Source organism: Corythoichthys intestinalis, chromosome 18 (assembly GCF_030265065.1).
Source record: "Corythoichthys intestinalis isolate RoL2023-P3 chromosome 18, ASM3026506v1, whole genome shotgun sequence".
Classification (NCBI taxonomy): domain Eukaryota; kingdom Metazoa; phylum Chordata; class Actinopteri; order Syngnathiformes; family Syngnathidae; genus Corythoichthys; species Corythoichthys intestinalis.
The window spans coordinates 143,922-162,621 of record NC_080412.1 but is presented as its reverse complement, the minus strand read 5'-3'; positions in this window follow the sequence as shown (position 1 = coordinate 162,621).

Below are 18,700 nucleotides of genomic sequence, written 5' to 3'. Positions count from 1 at the left end.
TGGGAAGGCCTGTCTACCTACCAGGGGCAAGCAAGTAATTTGCTGGGGCTATTACAGAATAGCCTTGGGAAGGCCTGTCTACCTACCAGGGGCAAGCAAGTAATTTGCTAGGACTATTACAGAATAGGCTTGGGAAAGCCTGTCTACCTACCAGGGGCAAGCAATAAATTTGCTGGGGCTATTACAGAATAGGCTTGGGAAGGCCTGTCTACCTACCAGGGCAAGCAAGTAATTTGCTGGGACTATTACAGAATAGGCTTGGGAAGGCCTGTCTACTTACCAGGGAGAAATAAGTCATGGGCTGAGGCGATGAGAGAATAGGCTTGGGAAGGCCTATCGACCTACCAGGGGCAAGCAAGTAATTTGCTGGGACTATTACAGAATAGGCTTGGGAAGGCCTGTCTACCTACCAGGGGCAAGCAAGTAATTTGCTGGGGCTATTACAGAATAGGCTTGGGAAGGCCTATCGACCTACCAGGGGCAAGCAAGTAATTTGCTTGGACTATTACAGAATAGGCTTGGGAAGGCCTGTCTACCTACCAGGGGCAAGCAAGTAATGTGCAGGGGCTATGAGAGAAAAGGCTTGGGAAGGCCTGTCTACCATACCAGGGGCAAGCAAGTAATTTGCTGGGGCTATTACAGAATAGGCTTGGGAAGGCCTGTCTACCTACCAGGGGCAAGCAAGTAATTTGTGGGGCTATTACAGAATAGGTTTGGGAAGGCCTGTCTACCTACCAGGGGCAAGCAAGTAATGTGCAGGGGCTATTAGAGAATTGGCTTGGGAAGCCCTGTCTACCTACCAGGGGCAAGCAAGTAATTTGCTGGGACTATTACAGAATAGGCTTGGGAAGGCCTGTCTACCTACCAGGGGCAAGCAAGTAATTTGCTGGGACTATTACAGAATAGGCTTGGGAAAGATGTCTACCTACCAGGGGCAAGCAAGTAATGTGCAGGGGCTATGAGAGAAAAGGCTTTGGAAGGCCTGTCTAACTACCAGGGGCAAGCAAGTAATTTGCAGGGGCTTATTAGAGAAAAGGCTTTGAAAGGCCTGTCTAACTACCAGGGGCAAGCAAGTAATTTGCAGGGGCTATGAGAGAAAAGGCTTGGGAAGGCCTGTCTACCTACCAGGGACAAGCAAGTAATTTGCTGGGACTATTACAGAATAGGCTTGGGAAGGCCTGTCTACCTACCAGGGAGAAATAAGTCATGGGCTGAGGCGATGAGAGAATAGGCTTGGGAAGGCCTTTCGACCTACCAGGGGCAAGCAAGTAATTTGCTGGGACTATTACAGAATAGGCTTGGGAAAGATGTCTACCTACCAGGGGCAAGCAAGTAATGTGCAGGGGCTATTAGAGAATTGGCTTGGGAAGCCCTGTCTACCTACCAGGGGCAAGCAAATAATTTGCTGGGGCTGTTACAGAATAGGCTTGGGAAGGCCTGTCTAACTACCAGGGGCAAGCAAGTAATTTGCTGGGGCTATTACAGAATAGGCTTGGGAAGGCCTGTCTACCTACCAGGGGCAAGCAAGTAATTTGCTAGTGCTATTACAGAATAGGCTTGGGAAAGCCTGTCTACCTACCAGGGGCAAGCAATAAATTTGCTGGGGCTATTACAGAATAGGCTTGGGAAGGCCTGTCTACCTACCAGGGGCAAGCAAGTAATTTGCAGGGACTATTAGAGAATTGGCTTGGGAAGCCCTGTCTACCTACCAGGGGCAAGCAAGTAATTTGCTGGGGCTATTACATAATAGGCTTGGGAAGGCCTGTCTACCTACCAGGGGCAAGCAAGTAATGTGCAGGGGCTATGAGAGAAAAAGCTTGGGAAGGCCTGTCTACCATACCAGGGGCAAGCAAGTAATTTGCTGGGGCTATTACAGAATAGGCTTGGGAAGGCCTATCTACTTACCAGGGGCAAGCAAGTAACTTGCTGGGACTATTACAGAATAGGCTTGGGAAAGCCTGTCTACCTACCAGGGGCAAGCAAGTAATATGCAGGGGCTATTAAAGAATAGGCTTGGGAAAGCCTGTCTACCTACCAGGGACAAGGAAGTAATTTGCTGGGACTATTACAGAATAGGTTTGGGAGGGCAAGCAAGTAATGTGCAGGGGCTATTACAGAATTGGCTTGGGAAGGCCTGTCTAACTACCAGGGGCAAGCAAGTAATTTGCTGGGGCTATTACAGAATAGGATTGGGAAGGCCTGTATACCTACCAGGGGCAAGCAAGTAATTTGCAGGGGCTATTACAGAATTGGCTTGGGAAGCCCCGTCTACCTAACAGGGGCAAGCATGTAATGTGCCTGGGCTATCAGAGAATTGGCTTGGGATTTAAGAGAATTGGCTCGGGAAGGCCTGTCTACCTACCAGGGACAAGCAGGTAATTTGCTGAGACTATTAGAGAATAGGCTTGGGAAAGCCTGTCTACCTACCAGGGGCAAGCAAGTAATGTGCAGGGGCTATTAGAGAATTGGCTTGGGATATAAGAGAATTGGCTCTGGAAGGCCAGGCGACCTACTAGTGAGAAGTAAGTCATGGGCTGAGGAAATGAGAGAATAGGCTTGGGAAGGGCAGTCTACCTACTAGGGGCAAGCAAGTAATTTGCTGGGGCTATTACAGAATAGGCTTGGGAAGGCCTGTCTACCAACCAGGGGCAAGCAAGTAATTTGCAGGGGTTATTACAGAATACGCTTGGGAAGCCCCGTCTACCTACCAGGGGCAAGCAAGTAATGTGCCTGGGCTATCAGAGAATTGGCTTGGGATTTAAGAGAATTGGCTCATGAAGGCTTGTTTACCTACCAGGGGCAAGCAAGTAATTTGCTGGGACTATTACAGAATAGGCTTGGGAAGGCCTGTCTACCTACCAGGGGCAAGCAAGTAATGTGCAGGGGCTATTACAGAATAGGCTTGGGAATGCCTGTCTACCTATCAGGGACAAACAAGTAATTTGCTGGGACTATTACAGAATAGGCTTGGGAAAGCCTGTCTACCTACCAGGGGCAAGCAAGTAATGTGCAGGGGCTATTAGAGAATTGTCTTGTGAAGGCCTATCTACCTACCAGGGGCAAGCAAGTAATTTGCTGGGGCTATTACAGAATAGGCTTGGGAAGGCCTGTCTGCTGACCAGGGGCAAGCAAGTAATTTGCTGGGGCTATTACAGAATAGGATTGGGAAGGCCTGTATACCTACCAGGGATAAGCAAGTAATTTGCTGGGGCTATGAGAGAAAAGGCTTGGGAAGGCCTGTCTACCTACCTGGGGCAAGCAAGTAATTTGCTGGGGCTATTAGAGAATAGGCTTGGGAAGGCCTGTCTACCTACCAGGGGCAAGCAAGTAATTTGCTGGGACTATTAGAGAATTGGCTTGGGAAGCCCTGTCTACCTACCAGGGGCAAGCAAGTAATTTGCTGGGGCTATTACATAATAGGCTTGGGAAGGCCTGTCTACCTACCAGGGGCAAGCAAGTAATGTGCAGGGGCTATGAGAGAAAAGGCTTGGGAAGGCCTGTCTACCATACCAGGGGCAAGCAAGTAATTTCCAGGGGCTATGAGAGAAAAGACTTTGGAAGGCCTGTCTACCATACCAGGGGCAAGCAAATAATTTGCTGGGACTATTACAGAATAGGCTTGGGAAGGCCTGTCTACCTACCAGGGAGAAATAAGTCATGGGCTGAGGCGATGAGAGAATAGGCTTGGGAAGGCCTATCGACCTACCAGGGGCAAGCAAGTAATTTGCTAGGACTATTACAGAATAGGCTTGGGAAAGCCTGTCTACCTACCAGGGGCAAGCAAGTAATTTGCTGGGGCTATTACAGAATAGGCTTGGGAAGGCCTGTCTACCTACCAGGGACAAGCAAGTAATTTGCTGGGACTATTACAGAATAGGCTTGGGAAGGCCTGTCTACCTACCAGGGAGAAATAAGTCATGGGCTGAGGCGATGAGAGAATAGGCTTGGGAAGGCCTATCGACCTACCAGGTGCAAGCAAGTAATTTGCTGGGACTATTACAGAATAGGCTTGAGAAAGCGTGTCTACCTACCAGGGGCAAGCAAGTAATTTGCTGGGACTATTAAAGAATAGGCTTGGGAAGGCCTGTCTACCTACCACGGGCAAGCAAGTAATTTGCTGGGACTATTACAGAATAGGCTTGGGAAAGATGTCTACCTACCAGGGGCAAGCAAGTAATGTGCAGGGGCTATGAGAGAAAAGGCTTTGGAAGGCCTGTCTAACTACCAGGGGCAAGCAAGTAATTTGCAGGGGCTATGAGAGAAAAGGCTTGGGAAGGCCTGTCTACCTACCAGGGACAAGCAAGTAATTTGCTGGGACTATTACAGAATAGGCTTGGGAAGGCCTGTCTACCTACCAGGGAGAAATAAGTCATGGGCTGAGGCGATGAGAGAATAGGCTTGGGAAGGCCTATCGACCTACCAGGGGCAAGCAAGTAATTTGCTGGGACTATTACAGAATAGGCTTGGGAAAGATGTCTACCTACCAGGGGCAAGCAAGTAATGTGCAGGGGCTATTAGAGAATTGGCTTGGGAAGCCCTGTCTACCTACCAGGGGCAAGCAAATAATGTGCTGGGGCTATTACAGAATAGGCTTGGGAAGGCCTGTCTACCTACCAGGGGCAAGCAAGTAATTTGCTGGGGCTATTACAGAATAGGCTTGGGAAGGCCTGTCTACCTACCAGGGGCAAGCAAGTAATTTGCTAGGACTATTACAGAATAGGCTTGGGAAAGCCTGTCTACCTACCAGGGGCAAGCAATAAATTTGCTGGGGCTATTACAGAATAGGCTTGGGAAGGCCTGTCTACCTACCAGGGCAAGCAAGTAATTTGCTGGGACTATTACAGAATAGGCTTGGGAAGGCCTGTCTACTTACCAGGGAGAAATAAGTCATGGGCTGAGGCGATGAGAGAATAGGCTTGGGAAGGCCTATCGACCTACCAGGGGCAAGCAAGTAATTTGCTGGGACTATTACAGAATAGGCTTGGGAAGGCCTGTCTACCTACCAGGGGCAAGCAAGTAATTTGCTGGGACTATTACAGAATAGGCTTGGGAAAGATGTCTACCTACCAGGGGCAAGCAAGTAATGTGCAGGGGCTATGAGAGAAAAGGCTTTGGAAGGCCTGTCTAACTACCAGGGGCAAGCAAGTAATGTGCAGGGGCTATGAGAGAAAAGGCTTTGAAAGGCCTGTCTAACTACCAGGGGCAAGCAAGTAATTTGCAGGGGCTATGAGAGAAAAGGCTTGGGAAGGCCTGTCTACCTACCAGGGACAAGCAAGTAATTTGCTGGGACTATTACAGAATAGGCTTGGGAAGGGCTGTCTACCTACCAGGGGCAAGCAAGTAATTTGCTGGGGCTATTACAGAATAGGCTTGGGAAGGCCTGTCTACCTACCAGGGGCAAGCAAGTAATTTGCTAGGACTATTACAGAATAGGCTTGGGAAGGCCTGTCTACCTACCAGGGAGAAATAAGTCATGGGCTGAGGCGATGAGAGAATAGGCTTGGGAAGGCCTATCGACCTACCAGGGGCAAGCAAGTAATTTGCTTGGACTATTACAGAATAGTCTTGGGAAGGCCTGTCTACCTACCAGGGGCAAGCAAGTAATGTGCAGGGGCTATGAGAGAAAAGGCTTGGGAAGGCCTGTCTACCATACCAGGGGCAAGCAAGTAATTTGCTGGGGCTATTACAGAATAGGCTTGGGAAGGCCTGTCTACCTACCAGGGGCAAGCAAGTAATTTGTGGGGCTATTACAGAATAGGTTTGGGAAGGCCTGTCTACCTACCAGGGGCAAGCAAGTAATGTGCAGGGGCTATTAGAGAATTGGCTTGGGAAGCCCTGTCTACCTACCAGGGACAAGCAAGTAATTTGCTGGGACTATTACAGAATAGGCTTGGGAAGGCCTGTCTACCTACCAGGGAGAAATAAGTCATGGGCTGAGGCGATGAGAGAATAGGCTTGGGAAGGCCTATCGACCTACCAGGGGCAAGCAAGTAATTTGCTGGGACTATTACAGAATAGGCTTGGGAAAGATGTCTACCTACCAGGGGCAAGCAAGTAATGTGCAGGGGCTATTAGAGAATTGGCTTGGGAAGCCCTGTCTACCTACCAGGGGCAAGCAAATAATTTGCTGGGGCTGTTACAGAATAGGCTTGGGAAGGCCTGTCTACCTACCAGGGGCAAGCAAGTAATTTGCTGGGGCTATTACAGAATAGGCTTGGGAAGGCCTGTCTACCTACCAGGGGCAAGCAAGTAATTTGCTAGTGCTATTACAGAATAGGCTTGGGAAAGCCTGTCTACCTACCAGGGGCAAGCAATAAATTTGCTGGGGCTATTACAGAATAGGCTTGGGAAGGCCTGTCTACCTACCAGGGGCAAGCAAGTAATTTGCAGGGACTATTAGAGAATTGGCTTGGGAAGCCCTGTCTACCTACCAGGGGCAAGCAAGTAATTTGCTGGGGCTATTACATAATAGGCTTGGGAAGGCCTGTCTACCTACCAGGGGCAAGCAAGTAAAGTGCAGGGGCTATGAGAGAAAAAGCTTGGGAAGGCCTGTCTACCATACCAGGGGCAAGCAAGTAATTTGCTGGGGCTATTACAGAATAGGCTTGGGAAGGCCTGTCTACCTACCAGGGGCAAGCAAGTAATTTGTGGGGCTATTACAGAATAGGTTTGGGAAGGCCTGTCTACCTACCAGGGGCAAGCAAGTAATGTGCAGGGGCTATTAGAGAATTGGCTTGGGAAGCCCTGTCTACCTACCAGGGGCAAGCAAGTAATGTGCAGGGGCTATTAGAGAATTGTCTTGTAATTTAAGAGAATTGGCTCGGGAAGGGCTGTCTACCTACCAGGGGCAAGCAAGTAATTTGCAGCGGCTATTACAGAATAGGCTTGGGAAAGCCTGTCTACCTACCAGGGAGAAATAAGTCATGGGCTGAGGCAATGAGAGAATAGGCTTGGTAAGGGCAGTCTACCTACTAGGGGCAAGCAAGTAATTTGCTGGGGCTATTACAGAATAGGCTTGGGAAGGCCTGTCTACCGACCAGGGGCAAGCAAGTAATGTGCCTGGGCTATCAGAGAATTGGCTTGGGATTTAGGAGAATTGGCTCGGGAAGGGCTGTCTACCTACCAGGGGCAAGCAAGTAATTTGCAGCGGCTATTACAGAATAGGCTAGGGAAAGCCTGTCTACCTCCCAGGGAGAAATAAGTCATTGGCTGAGGCGATGAGACAATAGGCTTGGGAAGGCCTATCTACCTACCAGGGGCAAGCAAGTAACTTGCTGGGACTATTACAGAATAGGCTTGGGAAAGCCTGTCTACCTACCAGGGGCAAGCAAGTAATTTGCTGGGGCTATTACAGAATAGGCTTGGGAAGGCCTGTCTACCAACCAGGGGCAAGCAAGTAATTTGCAGGGGTTATTATAGAATACGCTTGGGAAGCCCCGTCTACCTACCAGGGGCAAGCAAGTAATGTGCCTGGGCTATCAGAGAATTGGCTTGGGATTTAAGAGAATTGGCTCATGAAGGCTTGTCTACCTACCAGGGGCAAGCAAGTAATTTGCAGCGGCTATTACAGAATAGGCTTGGGAAGGCCTGTCTACCTACCAGGGAGAAATAAGTCATGGGCTGAGGCGATGCGAGAATAGGCTTGGGAAGGCCTATCTACCTACCAGGGGCAAGCAAGTAACTTGCTGGGACTATTACAGAATAGGCTTGGGAAAGCCTGTCTACCTACCAGGGGCAAGCAAGTAGTTTGCAGGGGCTATTACAGAATAGGCTTGGGAAGGCCTGTCTACCTACCAGGGGAAAGCAAGTAATGTGCGGGGTCTATTCGAGAATTGGCTTGGGCTTTCAGATAATTGGTTTGGGATGGCTTGTCTACCTACCAGGGGCAAGCAAGTAATTTGCTGGGACTATTACAGAATAGGCTTGGGAATGCCTGTCTACCAACCAGGGGAAAGCAAGTAATGTGCTGGGGCTATTCGAGAATTGGCTTGGGCTTTCAGATAATTGGTTTGGGATGGCTTGTCTACCTACCAGGGGCAAGCAAGTAATTTGCTGGGACTATTACAGAATAGGCTTAAGAAAGCCTGTCTACCTACAAGGGGCAAGCAAGTAATGTGCTGGGGCTATTCGAGAATTGGCTTGGGCTATAAGAGAATTGGTTTGGGAAGGCCTGTCTACCTACCAGGGGCAAGCAAGTAATTTGCTGGGACTATTACAGAATAGGCTTGGGAAGGCCTGTCTACCCACCAGGGGTAAGCAAGTAATGTGCGGGGGCTATTCGAGAATTGGCTTGGGCTTTCAGAGAATTGGTTTGGGAACGCTTGTCTACCTACCAGGGGCAAGCAAGTAATTTGCTGGGACTATTACAGAATAGGCTTGGGAAGGCCTGTCTACCTACCAGGGACAAACAAGTAATTTGCTGGGACTATTACAGAATAGGCTTGGGAAAGCCTGTCTACCTACCAGGGGCAAGCAAGTAATGTGCAGGGGCTATTAAATAATAGGCCTGTGAAGGCCTATCTACCTACCAGGGGCAAGCAAGTAATTTGCTGGGGCTATTACAGAATAGGCTTGTTAAGGCCTGTCTGCTGACCAGGGGCAAGCAAGTAATTTGCTGGGGCTATTACAGAATAGGATTGGGAAGGCCTGTATACCTACCAGGGATAAGCAAGTAATTTGCTGGGGCTATGAGAGAAAAGGCTTGGGAAGGCCTGTCTACCTACCTGGGGCAAGCAAGTAATTTGCTGGGGCTATTACAGAATAGGCTTGGGAAGGCCTGTCTACCTACCAGGGGCAAGCAAGTAATTTGCTGGGACTATTAGAGAATTGGCTTGGGAAGCCCTGTCTACCTACCAGGGGCAAGCAAGTAATTTGCTGGGGCTATTACATAATAGGCTTGGGAAGGCCTGTCTACCTACCAGGGGCAAGCAAGTAATGTGCAGGGGCTATGAGAGAAAAGGCTTGGGAAAGATGTCTACCTACCAGGGGCAAGCAAGTAATGTGCAGGGGCTATTAGAGAATTGGCTTGGGAAGCCCTGTCTACCTACCAGGGACAAGCAAGTAATTTGCTGGGACTATTACAGAATAGGCTTGGGAAGGCCTGTCTACCTACCAGGGAGAAATAAGTCATGGGCTGAGGCGATGAGAGAATAGGCTTGTGAAGGCCTATCGACCTACCAGGGGCAAGCAAGTAATTTGCTAGGATTATTACAGAATAGGCTTGGGAAAGCCTGTCTACCTACCAGGGGCAAGCAAGTAATTTGCTGGGGCTATTACAGAATAGGCTTGGGAAGGCCTGTCTACCTACCAGGGACAAGCAAGTAATTTGCTGGGACTATTACAGAATAGGCTTGGGAAGGCCTGTCTACCTACCAGGGAGAAATAAGTCATGGGCTGAGGCGATGAGAGAATAGGCTTGGGAAGGCCTATCGACCTACCAGGGGCAAGCAAGTAATTTGCTGGGACTATTACAGAATAGGCTTGAGAAAGCGTGTCTACCTACCAGGGGCAAGCAAGTAATTTGCTGGGACTATTACAGAATAGGCTTGGGAAGGCCTGTCTACCTACCAGGGGCAAGCAAGTAATTTGCTGGGACTATTACAGAATAGGCTTGGGAAAGATGTCTACCTACCAGGGGCAAGCAAGTAATGTGCAGGGGCTATGAGAGAAAAGGCTTTGGAAGGCCTGTCTAACTACCAGCGGCAAGCAAGTAATTTGCAGGGGCTATGAGAGAAAAGGCTTGGGAAGGCCTGTCTACCTACCAGGGACAAGCAAGTAATTTGCTGGGACTATTACAGAATAGGCTTGGGAAGGCCTGTCTACCTACCAGGGAGAAATAAGTCATGGGCTGAGGCGATGAGAGAATAGGCTTGGGAAGGCCTATCAACCTACCGGGGGCAAGCAAGTAATTTGCTGGGACTATTACAGAATAGGCTTGGGAAAGATGTCTACCTACCAGGGGCAAGCAAGTAATGTGCAGGGGCTATTAGAGAATTGGCTTGGGAAGCCCTGTCTACCTACCAGGGGCAAGCAAATAATTTGCTGGGGCTATTACAGAATAGGTTTGGGAAGGCCTGTCTACCTACCAGGGGCAAGCAAGTAATTTGCTGGGGCTATTACAGAATAGGCTTGGGAAGACCTGTCTACCTACCAGGGGCAAGCAAGTAATGTGCAGGGGCTATGAGAGAAAAGGCTTGGGAAAGCCTGTCTACCATACCAGGGGCAAGCAAGTAATTTGCTGGGGCTATTACAGAATAGGCTTGGGAATGCCTGTCTACCTACCAGGGGCAAGCAAGTAATTTGTGGGGCTATTACAGAATAGGTTTGGGAAGGCCTGTCTACCTACCAGGGGCAAGCAAGTAATGTGCAGGGGCTATGAGAGAAAAGGCTTGGGAAGGCCTGTCTACCATACCAGGGGCAAGCAAGTAATTTGCTGGGGCTATTACAGAATAGGCTTGGGAAGGCCTGTCTACCTACCAGGGGCAAGCAAGTAATTTGTGGGGCTATTACAGAATAGGCTTGGGAAGGCCTGTCTACCTACCAGGGAGAAATAAGTCATGGGCTGAGGCGATGACAGAATAGGCTTGGGAAAGCCTATCGACCTACCAGGGGCAAGCAAGTAATTTGCTGGGACTATTACAGAATAGGCTTGGGAAAACGTTTCTACCTACCAGGGGCAAGCAAGTAATTTGCTGGGACTATTACAGAATAGGCTTGGGAAGGCAAGCAAGTAATGTGCAGGGGCTATTACAGAATTGGCTTGGGAAGGCCTGTCTAACTACCAGGGGCAAGCAAGTAATTTGCTGGGGCTATTACAGAATAGGATTGGGAAGGCCTATATACCTACCAGGGGCAAGCAAGTAATTTGCAGGGGCTATTTCAGAATAGGCTTGGGAAGCCCCGTCTACCTAACAGGGGCAAGCATGTAATGTGCCTGGGCTATCAGAGAATTGGCTTGGGATTTAAGAGAATTGGCTCGGGAAGGCCTGTCTACCTACCAGGGACAAGCAGGTAATATGCTGAGACTATTAGAGAATAGGCTTGGGAAAGCCTGTCTACCTACCAGGGGCAAGCAAGTAATGTGCCTGGGCTATCAGAGAATTGGCTTGGGATTTAAGAGAATTGGCTCATGAAGGCTTGTCTACCTACCAGGGGCAAGCAAGTAATTTGCAGCGGCTATTACAGAATAGGCTTGGGAAGGCCTGTCTACCTACCAGGGAGAAATAAGTCATGGGCTGAGGCGATGCGAGAATAGGCTTGGGAAGGCCTATCTACCTACCAGGGGCAAGCAAGTAACTTGCTGGGACTATTACAGAATAGGCTTGGGAAAGCCTGTCTACCTACCAGGGGCAAGCAAGTAATATGCAGGGGCTATTAAAGAATAGGCTTGGGAAAGCCTGTCTACCTACCAGGGGCAAACAAGTAAAGTGCAGGGGTATTAGAGAATTGGCTTGGGATATAAGAGAATTGGCTCGGGAAGGCCAGGCGACCTACCAGGGAGAAGTAAGTCATGGGCTGAGGCAATGAGAGAATAGGCTTGGGAAGGGCAGTCTACCTACCAGGGGCAAGCAAGTAATTTGCAGGGGCTATTACAGAATAGGCTTGGGAAGGCCTGTCTAGCTATCAGGGAGAAATAAGTCATGGGCTGAGGCGATGAAAGAATAGGCTTGGGAAGGCCTATGTACATACCAGGGGCAAGCAAGTAATTTGCTGGGACTATTACAGAATAGGCTTGGGAAGGCCTGTCTGCCGACCAGGGGCAAGCAAGTAATTTGCTGGGGCTATGAGAGAAAAGGCTTGGGAAGGCCTGTCTACCTACCAGGGGCAAGCAAGTAGTTTGCAGGGGCTATTACAGAATAGGCTTGGGAAGGCCTGTCTACCTACCAGGGGAAAGCAAGTAATGTGCGGGGTCTATTCGAGAATTGGCTTGGGCTTTCAGATAATTGGTTTGGGATGGCTTGTCTACCTACCAGGGGCAAGCAAGTAATTTGCTGGGACTATTACAGAATAGGCTTAAGAAAGCCTGTCTACCTACAAGGGGCAAGCAAGTAATGTGCTGGGGCTATTCGAGAATTGGCTTGGGCTATAAGAGAATTGGTTTGGGAAGGCCTGTCTACCTACCAGGGGCAAGCAAGTAATTTGCTGGGACTATTACAGAATAGGCTTGGGAAGGCCTGTCTACCCACCAGGGGTAAGCAAGTAATGTGCGGGGGCTATTCGAGAATTGGCTTGGGCTTTCAGAGAATTGGTTTGGGAACGCTTGTCTACCTACCAGGGGCAAGCAAGTAATTTGCTGGGATTATTACAGAATAGGCTTGGGAAGGCCTGTCTACCTACCAGGGGCAAGCAAGTAATGTGCAGGGGCTATTACAGAATAGGCTTGGGAATGCCTGTCTACCTACCAGGGACAAACAAGTAATTTGCTGGGACTATTACAGAATAGGCTTGGGAAAGCCTGTCTACCTACCAGGGGCAAGCAAGTAATGTGCTGGGGCTATTACAGAATAGGCCTGTGAAGGCCTATCTACCTACCAGGGGCAAGCAAGTAATTTTCTGGGAATATTAGAGAATTGGCTTGGGAAGCCCTGTCTACCTACCAGGGGCAAGCAAGTAATTTGCTGGGGCTATTACATAATAGGCTTGGGAAGGCCTGTCTACCTACCAGGGGCAAGCAAGTAATGTGCAGGGGCTATGAGAGAAAAGGCTTGGGAAAGATGTCTACCTACCAGGGGCAAGCAAGTAATGTGCAGGGGCTATTAGAGAATTGACTTGGGAAGCCCTGTCTACCTACCAGGGACAAGCAAGTAATTTGCTGGGACTATTACAGAATAGGCTTGGGAAGGCCTGTCTACCTACCAGGGAGAAATAAGTCATGGGCTGAGGCGATGAGAGAATAGGCTTGTGAAGGCCTATCGACCTACCAGGGGCAAGCAAGTAATTTGCTAGGATTATTACAGAATAGGCTTGGGAAAGCCTGTCTACCTACCAGGGGCAAGCAAGTAATTTGCTGGGGCTATTACAGAATAGGCTTGGGAAGGCCTGTCTACTTACCAGGGACAAGCAAGTAATTTGCTGGGACTATTACAGAATAGGCTTGGGAAGGCCTGTCTACCTACCAGGGAGAAATAAGTCATGGGCTGAGGCGATGAGAGAATAGGCTTGGGAAGGCCTGTCTGCTGACCAGGGGCAAGCAAGTAATTTGCTGGGGCTATTACAGAATAGGATTGGGAAGGCCTGTATACCTACCAGGGATAAGCAAGTAATTTGCTGGGGCTATGAGAGAAAAGGCTTGGGAAGGCCTGTCTACCTACCTGGGGCAAGCAAGTAATTTGCTGGGGCTATTACAGAATAGGCTTGGGAAGGCCTGTCTACCTACCAGGGGCAAGCAAGTAATTTGCTGGGACTATTAGAGAATTGGCTTGGGAAGCCCTGTCTACCTACCAGGGGCAAGCAAGTAATTTGCTGGGGCTATTACATAATAGGCTTGGGAAGGCCTGTGTACCTACCAGGGGCAAGCAAGTAATGTGCAGGGGCTATGAGAGAAAAGGCTTGGGAAAGATGTCTACCTACCAGGGGCAAGCAAGTAATTTGCTGGGACTATTACAGAATAGGCTTGGGAAGGCCTGTCTACCTACCAGGGAGAAATAAGTCATGGGCTGAGGCGATGAGAGAATAGGCTTGGGAAGGCCTATCGACCTACCAGGGGCAAGCAAGTAATTTGCTGGGACTATTACAGAATAGGCTTGAGAAAGCGTGTCTACCTACCAGGGGCAAGCAAGTAATTTGCTGGGACTATTACAGAATAGGCTTGGGAAAGATGTCTACCTACCAGGGGCAAGCAAGTAATTTGCTGGGACTATGACAGAATAGGCTTGGGAAAGATGTCTACCTACCAGGGGCAAGCAAGTAATGTGCAGGGGCTATGAGAGAAAAGGCTTTGGAAGGCCTGTCTAACTACCAGGGGCAAGCAAGTAATTTGCAGGGGCTATGAGAGAAAAGGCTTTGAAAGGCCTGTCTAACTACCAGGGGCAAGCAAGTAATTTGCAGGGGCTATGAGAGAAAAGGCTTGGGAAGGCCTGTCTACCTACCAGGGACAAGCAAGTAATTTGCTGGGACTATTACAGAATAGGCTTGGGAAGGCCTGTCTACCTACCAGGGAGAAATAAGTCATGGGCTGAGGCGATGAGAGAATAGGCTTGGGAAGGCCTATCTACCTACCAGGGGCAAGCAAGTAACTTGCTGGGACTATTACAGAATAGGCTTGGGAAAGCCTGTCTACCTACCAGGGAGAAATAAGTCATGGGCTGAGGCGATGAGAGAATAGGCTTGGGAAGGCCTATCTACCTACCAGGGGCAAGCAAGTAACTTGCTGGGACTATTACAGAATAGGCTTGAGAAAGCGTGTCTACCTACCAGGGGCAAGCAAGTAATTTGCTGGGACTATTACAGAATAGGCTTGGGAAGGCCTGTCTACCTACCAGGGGCAAGCAAGTAATTTGCTGGGACTATTACAGAATAGGCTTGGGAAAGATGTCTACCTACCAGGGGCAAGCAAGTAATGTGCAGGGGCTATGAGAGAAAAGGCTTTGGAAGGCCTGTCTAACTACCAGGGGCAAGCAAGTAATTTGCAGGGGCTATGAGAGAAAAGGCTTGGGAAGGCCTGTCTACCTACCAGGGACAAGCAAGTAATTTGCTGGGACTATTACAGAATAGGCTTGGGAATGCCTGTCTACCAACCAGGGGCAAGCAAGTAATGTGCTGGGGCTATTCGAGAATTGGCTTGGGCTTTCAGATAATTGGTTTGGGATGGCTTGTCTACCTACCAGGGGCAAGCAAGTAATTTGCTGGGACTATTACAGAATAGGCTTAAGAAAGCCTGTCTACCTACAAGGGGCAAGCAAGTAATGTGCTGGGGCTATTCGAGAATTGGCTTGGGCTATAAGAGAATTGGTTTGGGAAGGCCTGACTACCTACCAGGGGCAAGCAAGTAATTTGCTGGGACTATTACAGAATAGGCTTGGGAAGGCCTGTCTACCCACCAGGGGTAAGCAAGTAATGTGCGGGGGCTATTCGAGAATTGGCTTGGGCTTTCAGAGAATTGGTTTGGGAACGCTTGTCTACCTACCAGGGGCAAGCAAGTAATTTACTGGGAATATTACAGAATAGGCTTGGGAAGGCCTGGCTACCTACCAGGGGCAAGCAAGTAATGTGCAGGGGCTATTACAGAATAGGCTTGGGAATGCCTGTCTACCTACCAGGGACAAACAAGTAATTTGCTGGGACTATTACAGAATAGGCTTGGGAAAGCCTGTCTACCTACCAGGGGCAAGCAAGTAATGTGCAGGGGCTATTACAGAATAGGCCTGTGAAGGCCTATCTACCTACCAGGGGCAAGCAAGTAATTTGCTGGGGCTATTACAGAATAGGCTTGGGAAGGCCTGTCTGCTGACCAGGGGAAAGCAAGTAATTTGCTGGGGCTATTACAGAATAGGCTTGGGAATGCCTGTCTACCTACCAGGGACAAACAAGTAATTTGCTGGGACTATTACAGAATAGGCTTGGGAAAGCCTGTCTACCTACCAGGGGCAAGCAAGTAATGTGCAGGGGCTATTACAGAATAGGCCTGTGAAGGCCTATCTACCTACCAGGGGCAAGCAAGTAATTTGCTGGGGCTATTACAGAATAGGCTTGGGAAGGCCTGTCTGCTGACCAGGGGCAAGCAAGTAATTTGCTGGGACTATTACAGAATAGGCTTGGGAAGCCCTGTCTACCTACCAGGGGAAAGCAAGTAATGTGCAGGGGCTATGAGAGAAAAGGCTTGGGAAAGATGTCTACCTACCAGGGGCAAGCAAGTAATGTGCAGGGGCTATTAGAGAATTGGCTTGGGAAGCCCTGTCTACCTACCAGGGACAAGCAAGTAATTTGCTGGGACTATTACAGAATAGGCTTGGGAAGGCCTGTCTACCTACCAGAAAGAAATAAGTCATGGGCTGAGGCGATGAGAGAATAGGCTTGTGAAGGCCTATCGACCTACCAGGGGCAAGCAAGTAATTTGCTAGGATTATTACAGAATAGGCTTGGGAAAGCCTGTCTACCTACCAGGGGCAAGCAAGTAATTTGCTGGGGCTATTACAGAATAGGCTTGGGAAGGCCTGTCTACCTACCAGGGGCAAGCAAGTAATGTGCAGGGGCTATGAGAGAAAAGGCTTGGGAAAGATGTCTACCTACCAGGGGCAAGCAAGTAATGTGCAGGGGCTATTAGAGAATTGGCTTGGGAAGCCCTGTCTACCTACCAGGGACAAGCAAGTAATTTGCTGGGACTATTACAGAATAGGCTTGGGAAGGCCTGTCTACCTACCAGAAAGAAATAAGTCATGGGCTGAGGCGATGAGAGAATAGGCTTGTGAAGGCCTATCGACCTACCAGGGGCAAGCAAGTAATTTGCTAGGATTATTACAGAATAGGCTTGGGAAAGCCTGTCTACCTACCAGGGGCAAGTAAGTAATTTGCTGGGGCTATTACAGAATAGGCTTGGGAAGGCCTGTCTACCTACCAGGGACAAGCAAGTAATTTGCTGGGACTATTACAGAATAGGCTTGGGAAGGCCTGTCTACCTACCAGGGAGAAATAAGTCATGGGCTGAGGCGATGAGAGAATAGGCTTGGGAAGGCCTATCAACCTACCAGGGGCAAGCAAGTAATTTGCTGGGACTATTACAGAATAGGCTTGAGAAAGCGTGTCTACCTACCAGGGGCAAGCAAGTAATGTGCAGGGGCTATTAGAGAATTGGCTTGGGAAGCCCTGTCTACCATACCAGGGGCAAGCAAGTAATTTGCTGGGGCTATTACAGAATAGGCTTGGGAATGCCTGTCTACCTACCAGGGGCAAGCAAGTAATTTGTGGGGCTATTACAGAATAGGCTTGGGAAAGCCTGTCTACCTACCAGGGGCAAGCAAGTAATTTGCTGGGGCTATTACAGAATAGGCTTGGGAAGGCCTGTCTACCTACCAGGGACAAGCAAGTAATTTGTGGGGCTATTACAGAATAGGCTTGGGAAGGCCTGTCTACCTACCAGGGAGAAATAAGTCATGGGCTGAGGCGATGAGAGAATAGGCTTGGGAAGGCCTATCTACCTACCAGGGAGAAATAAGTCATGGGCTGAGGCGATGAGAGAATAGGCTTGGGAAGGCCTATCTACCTACCAGGGGCAAGCAAGTAACTTGCTGGGACTATTACAGAATAGGCTTGGGAATGCCTGTCTACCAACCAGGGGCAAGCAAGTAATGTGCTGGGGCTATTCGAGAATTGGCTTGGGCTTTCAGATAATTGGTTTGGGATGGCTTGTCTACCTACCAGGGGCAAGCAAGTAATTTGCTGGGACTATTACAGAATAGGCTTAAGAAAGCCTGTCTACCTACAAGGGGCAAGCAAGTAATGTGCTGGGGCTATTCGAGAATTGGCTTGGGCTATAAGAGAATTGGTTTGGGAAGGCCTGACTACCTACCAGGGGCAAGCAAGTAATTTGCTGGGACTATTACAGAATAGGCTTGGGAAGGCCTGTCTACCCACCAGGGGTAAGCAAGTAATGTGCGGGGGCTATTCGAGAATTGGCTTGGGCTTTCAGAGAATTGGTTTGGGAACGCTTGTCTACCTACCAGGGGCAAGCAAGTAATTTACTGGGAATATTACAGAATAGGCTTGGGAAGGCCTGGCTACCTACCAGGGGCAAGCAAGTAATGTGCAGGGGCTATTACAGAATAGGCTTGGGAATGCCTGTCTACCTACCAGGGACAAACAAGTAATTTGCTGGGACTATTACAGAATAGGCTTGGGAAAGCCTGTCTACCTACCAGGGGCAAGCAAGTAATGTGCAGGGGCTATTACAGAATAGGCCTGTGAAGGCCTATCTACCTACCAGGGGCAAGCAAGTAATTTGCTGGGGCTATTACAGAATAGGCTTGGGAAGGCCTGTCTGCTGACCAGGGGAAAGCAAGTAATTTGCTGGGGCTATTACAGAATAGGCTTGGGAAGGCCTGTCTGCTGACCAGGGGCAAGCAAGTAATTTGCTGGGACTATTACAGAATAGGCTTGGGAAGCCCTGTCTACCTACCAGGGGAAAGCAAGTAATGTGCAGGGGCTATGAGAGAAAAGGCTTGGGAAAGATGTCTACCTACCAGGGGCAAGCAAGTAATGTGCAGGGGCTATTAGAGAATTGGCTTGGGAAGCCCTGTCTACCTACCAGGGACAAGCAAGTAATTTGCTGGGACTATTACAGAATAGGCTTGGGAAGGCCTGTCTACCTACCAGAAAGAAATAAGTCATGGGCTGAGGCGATGAGAGAATAGGCTTGTGAAGGCCTATCGACCTACCAGGGGCAAGCAAGTAATTTGCTAGGATTATTACAGAATAGGCTTGGGAAAGCCTGTCTACCTACCAGGGGCAAGCAAGTAATTTGCTGGGGCTATTACAGAATAGACTTGGGAAGGCCTGTCTACCTACCAGGGGCAAGCAAGTAATGTGCAGGGGCTATGAGAGAAAAGGCTTGGGAAAGATGTCTACCTACCAGGGGCAAGCAAGTAATGTGCAGGGGCTATTAGAGAATTGGCTTGGGAAGCCCTGTCTACCTACCAGGGACAAGCAAGTAATTTGCTGGGACTATTACAGAATAGGCTTGGGAAGGCCTGTCTACCTACCAGAAAGA